Source organism: Rhagoletis zephyria, unplaced genomic scaffold, assembly GCF_001687245.7.
Source record: "Rhagoletis zephyria isolate East Lansing unplaced genomic scaffold, Rhagoletis_zephyria_1.1 Rzeph_scaffold_00440, whole genome shotgun sequence".
In the NCBI taxonomy this organism is placed as follows: domain Eukaryota; kingdom Metazoa; phylum Arthropoda; class Insecta; order Diptera; family Tephritidae; genus Rhagoletis; species Rhagoletis zephyria.
Window position 1 is genome coordinate 122825 of NW_016157524.1, and position 5714 is coordinate 128538.

At 38.2% G+C, this 5714-nt stretch overlaps 1 long non-coding RNA gene across 1 annotated transcript in view; it reads left to right on the forward strand.

Moving 5' to 3' along the window:
• LOC108359707 (uncharacterized) overlaps positions 1-2368 on the forward strand; it is a 17452-nt gene extending 15084 nt beyond the window's left edge. Inside the window, exon 3 of the long non-coding RNA XR_001846976.1 lies at positions 2267-2368. This is a non-coding gene — a long non-coding RNA (uncharacterized LOC108359707). The remainder of the gene's footprint in view (positions 1-2266) is intronic.
• Positions 2369-5714: the final 3346 nt, after the last annotated feature.

Genomic DNA, 5714 nt, shown 5'->3' on the forward strand with positions numbered 1-5714 from the left:
TTTTTTTTTTTTGCAAAAACGGTAAATTGCAAATATCTCAAAAACGGTGCCATAAAATTAAAAATAACCTTGATTTTCGGAATCAGGGGGTGATTTTACATACGAATTTCATAACGGCGTCTCTGGTAAATTTTGGCCGTCGACCAGTGCTATTGTTTGTGATAATGGTGATTAAAGTTGTTAAGGAACATCAACTTAACATATGAAAATACTGATAAACTAAAGGCTATTATAACCGCATACAGCAAAAAGTTTTACTCTTCTTTAATAGAGCTAAAATGAGGAAAAACATTCCGCACATATAATTATTTTAATGGGGTATGTATGTATGTAATACTCCTATATTGGCAGTATCAGCTGGTACCGTCCAAAAACATTACAGTACAGATATGCATATCAATAAACACGTACAAATACACGTACACATACGTTTATAAAGACCCTGCAGAAAAACACCAAACTAGTCAGAAAAAATACTAGTTTACAATTAGAATTCTTCTTATTTGGCACTACAACCGTTTGTCGGTTTGGGCCGAGACCAAAAAGCTTTTCCAATTGCTTCTCTCCTGCGCGAATTTGCGCCAGTTGGTTATCCCGAGCGCAGACAGGTCCTTCTGCACTTGGTCGTTCCAATGCGTTCGTGGGCGCCCTTGCTTTCGTTGTCCACCCATGGGTGCGGAGTCGAAGGATCTTTTCACCGGAGAGTCGTCATCCATGCGTACAACATGTCCAAGCCAACGCAATCGCTGTATTTTTATGCGCTTAACTATGTCCATGTCGTTAAAAAGCTCATACAGTTCCTCATTCCATCTNCTTGTATGCAATATTAAGAAGGCTTATTCCGCGATAATTGGCGCTAACGGCGGGATCTCCCTTCTTGTGGATTGGGCAAAGTACACTGAGATTCCATTCTTCGGGCATGTATTCATCATACCAAATTCTGCTTAAAAGCTGGTACATACGCCCCACCAACTCTTCGCCACCGGCTTTGAACAGCTCAGCCGGTATACCGTCGGCTCAGGGGGCTTTGTTGTTCTTAAGCCGCTTTATTGCTGTTCTCACCTCGTCTTGGTCCAGTTGAGGGACGTGAGCTTCGTCCCTATACATTGGTTCGGGTTCTAATTCATCAAACGCGCCATCTGTTTCGCCATTTAAAAGCGATGAAAAGTGTTTTCAAATCTCAAGTGTACTATGGACATCTGTTACCAGGTTTCCATCTTCATCTTTGCAGGAGCTAGCCCCGGTCTTAAAACCATTTGATTGCTGCCTTATTTTCTGATAGAATTTTCGAGCCGCGTTCCTGTCTGCCAGCATCTCAAGCTCTTCGCACTCACGCCTTTCTGCCTATCTTTTCTTTCTCTTGAAGGGGCGTCTCTCTTCCCTCCTTTTCTCCCGGTAACGCTCAATTGTCGCGCGTGTCGCCATTGGCTGAAGGGTAGCTTTGTATGCTGCGTATTTTTCTGCAGCAGCCGCGCGGCACTCTTCGTCGTACCAGGTGTTTCTGCGCGGTTTGTAGTAACCAACAAATTAGAATTGCCTGACTTAAATCGCACTAGTCCGAAAAAGACGAGACTTGACCCGATTACAAAACGATTTATTAACGTCTTATTTTTTTGACTTCAACATTTTAATATAATTAAGTACAGAAAAAATTACTTTTATTTAGGTTTATTGCAAACCATTAAAACGAGCACATATTTAATTATGTATGTACTAAGTATGTAAATTAATATATGGACGTACATTAGGGTGCCAATCGAAAATGCTTTGTTTGGAAATTTCCAGACCATACACCCTAATTTTATTCGTTTTTATGAGAAATATTATTGCCCTTTTTTATAACTTTTTTTAAAGGTCATTTAGAGGTTGCGATCTGACGATTTAGATCAGAAAATACGATTTTGTCGATTTATGAGTTTTTGAATTACTATTTTTGACTAGATTTCAGAGATCGAATATGATCTGAGAAGAGGATATATAGGCCTTTAAAATGGTATATAATAATCTATTCTCGGACTGGACTTGTTGGGATTTTTTATCGGGTAAAATAAAAAAACTCATATTTCTCTTAATTTTTTTAAATTTTGACCATCGATAATTTCCACAATCTCAAAATATGTAGTACTATCTGAAATGAAATATATTTTTAAATAAACTGGTAGCTCATTTATTCCAATCGTATAAAAATTGTCCAAGTTAGGCGACTTTTCTTAAATAAGTCCCTGAATTTCTATTGTTTATGCACCGGACTTTCAGATTTATTGAGCAGTGTGGCTAACATAATATTCACGCGCGCCACCAATTCATTGTCAAAAATTTCTCATGCACATGCAACTTGTATGGGATCAACCGCAATTGAACGGCGTGCGTATGAAGCTAACTCAATTTCCAATTTTTGTTCTGCGTGACATTTTGATTTGACGTTTCGCTCAATGAAATCAAATGCAAACGCACGCAAGCCAACTTCGGGTGACGCAAAAAAACAAATTCGACGGCATGCGTACCAAAACGCAAGCCGCGAATATTAGGTTAGCCTGTAAGGAATTCATCAATATTTATTCAAAGTTGATATATCAATCGCTCTTTAGCAAAAAAAGGGTTTTTCAAGAAATTTTAGGAAACTCGGGGTGGCACCGCCCACTTATATCATATATGTGCATCACAAAAACTACTTGACCGATCTCAACCAACACATTGCGCTTAGGCTTCTTAAGCGCCATGTTGAAAATTTTAGAAATCGGACAAAATCCACGGGCTCCTCAAACGTAACGGTAATTTCAAAAAACCCAAAGCTAGCTATATTTTAGGGGTAGTAGGTTTTGTCCAATTTTAAAACCAAGACGGAACTTAAGGAGGCTAAGCACAATGTGTACACAAAATTTGGTCGAGATCGGTCAAGTAGTTTTTGAGATACACATATATGATATAAGTGGGCGGTGCCACCCCCATTTTCCAAAAATATTTGGAAACCCCAATTTTTTGCTAAAGAGCGATTGTATATATCAATTTTAAATAAGTATTGATGAATTCCTTAGTCACATTGCTCAAAAAATCTGAAAGTCCGGTAGATACCCAATATAAATTCATGGCCGTATTTAAGAAAAGTCGCCTTGCTTCGACAATTTTTATTTGATTGCAATAAATGAGCTATCAGTTTATTTACAAATAGATTTCATTTCAAACCAAAGGTACCCAAACTTATTTTTCTCTTAGACCTCTATTAAAACTTTATTGGTTTCGGTGGACCCCCTGATGCTCGTTTCTAACATATTCCCAAAGCTCATCAAAAAATGTGAAGTTTATATATCTCGATGTAATTTTGCATCTCTTTTGAGTTCCAAAACTAAATTCGGAGTGGCAAACATAAAAATAAAATATTTTCCTGTGTTCTATTTAATAAAATAATGCGATAACACACTTGCAAGTTTTAAAAAACAGAGCTCGTAAAGCCATGAAAGAACTATCTCGCTTTGAGGAGTTATATATTTTAAGAGCAATAAATAAACTCCTCACATGTTCGGCTCACTCGTGAATTTGCATTTGATGTATTTGTCAAATAGTTTATTTGGGTTTATGGCATCATTTTTATTTTTATCGCACCGAGTTTTAAAGTGAGGCAAAAAATATTTATCACTGTTTAAAACACAAAACTTTAAACAACAAAACGGCTAAGCTTTTTACGCTAATCTTTTAATTGAGAATCTGACAATAGAGAAAAGAACGATTCTAGAAAAATCGATAACAAACAAGCAAGCAAGAAGTACAAAAAGTGTTCCACCGTCTCATCCTCTTCAAGGCAAGATAGGCAAATGGACTTGTCATTTACGCGTATCACAGTCAGGTGTTTGTGCCAGATGTCTCATTTCCAGGCACTCGAGTTGCCCGGCATCCAGAGTAAAGCAAGCTCGTTATCTTTACCAATATAATTTAGTCTAGACTTGCATTGCCGAACTAGTTTGGAAGTACTTAGATAGAGGGCTGGCCAATGCCTTAAGTGCAGCTTGGCTGTACCTGTAGACAGTTTTGGAGCCATCAGTGATAATTCGACAATGTGCGAGTGTGGGCTCAGTGCTGGAATTAAACCAGCTTTCCCCTGAGGGAACTCTCTCTCTCTAGAATCTCTTCAACAAAGGTAATGGTGGCGTACTATCCTGTAGCATTGAAAAGACACAAGTGCTTAAATCTCTGCCGCCAGCAATTTTCGTCGCGCCCCACTCATTGTCATACCAGCATCCGGTTCTTTTTAGTCTACAGGAAAAACACTAACTGACGGTAAGTGCAGCAGTGCCTCAAGAGCACTATACATGTCAAGAGCACTATACACCACTAAAAAAATTAAAGTTAAATAAACAGGCTATCAAGCAACCATTTTGGTTCTTTACATCGAAACCAGATAAAACTTCGTGGACCCCTATTTACAACTCATGGACCCCCTTATTTTTTTCACATCACCGTGGACCCCCATCGAGTCTTCCGTGGACCCCTGGGGGTCCACCTGAACGACTTTGGGAATCACTGGTCTTTTAAAGCTCTATCTATAATCTCTTCAACAAAGGTAATGGTGACGTACTATCCTGTAGCATTGAAAATACACAAATGCTCAAATATCTGCCACCGGCAATTCCCGCATCGCCTCACTCAGTGTTATACCAACATCCGTTTCTTTTTAGTCTGCAGGTGGCCTTTTTTACTTCCCAAGTATGATAACACAAAGTGACGGTAAGTTCACCAGTGCGTCAAGAGCTAAACATTAAAGTTAAATAACTAGGCTATCAAGCAACCATTTTGGTTCTTTACTATCGAGGCCAGATGATTTTTCGTGGGCCCCCACTTACAACTCATGGCCCCCATATTTTTTCACGCCAACGTAGACCCCTGTGGAGTCTCCCGTGGACCCCTGGGGGTCCATCTGGACCACTTTGGGAATCACTGTTTTAGATAGTACTACATATGTATATTGAAATTGTGGAAACTATCGATGGTAAAAATTAAAAAAATTAAGAGAAATACGGGTTTTTTTATTTTACCTGATAAAAAATCCCAACAAGCCAAGCCCGACCATAGATTGTTATATACCACGGGTGGGCAAGGCCGAGGCCGAGCCACAAAAAGAAAAACAACAAAAACGAAAATTTTATGTTTAAATAAAACTATTATTAGAAGTGAAAAACATTAATTTTATTAATTTAATTTATAGATATTAAAGAAAGTTCAAAAGATCCCTTTGGCCAAATTTTCAAAATCTGGTTTTACGTCAGTTAAAGCCGTTCGTAACAGTTCTGTTAAATGTTGGTTGGTTCGTTCAAAATCTCCAGTAAAAAATGTCCAACAGCAAATTTCAAACTATGATATGACCCAGTGGGAAAATTACCATTACCTTTTTCTACCAAGAAAAGATTTACAAATACGGTTGAACGAAAAGTTGCATCGCACAACAAACAAAACAGAAAGTTCGAAAACTAACTAAAGTATGTTTTTTTTCAAGTTATATCAGCAGCTGCTGTAGCCGAATGGATGCGTGTTCGACTGCCGTGTTGTTGGTCACGGGTTCAAAACCTGAGGCATGGACATTATTTTTTAAATTTTTATTTAAAAATTCTATTTATTGTTTCGTAAAGCGACATGCGACACAGTACTTTCGTATGACATCGCTGTAGAGAAATTCTTGCATATTTTCGTGCGTAGGTTATAGGGGCCATCCATTACTTTTTGAA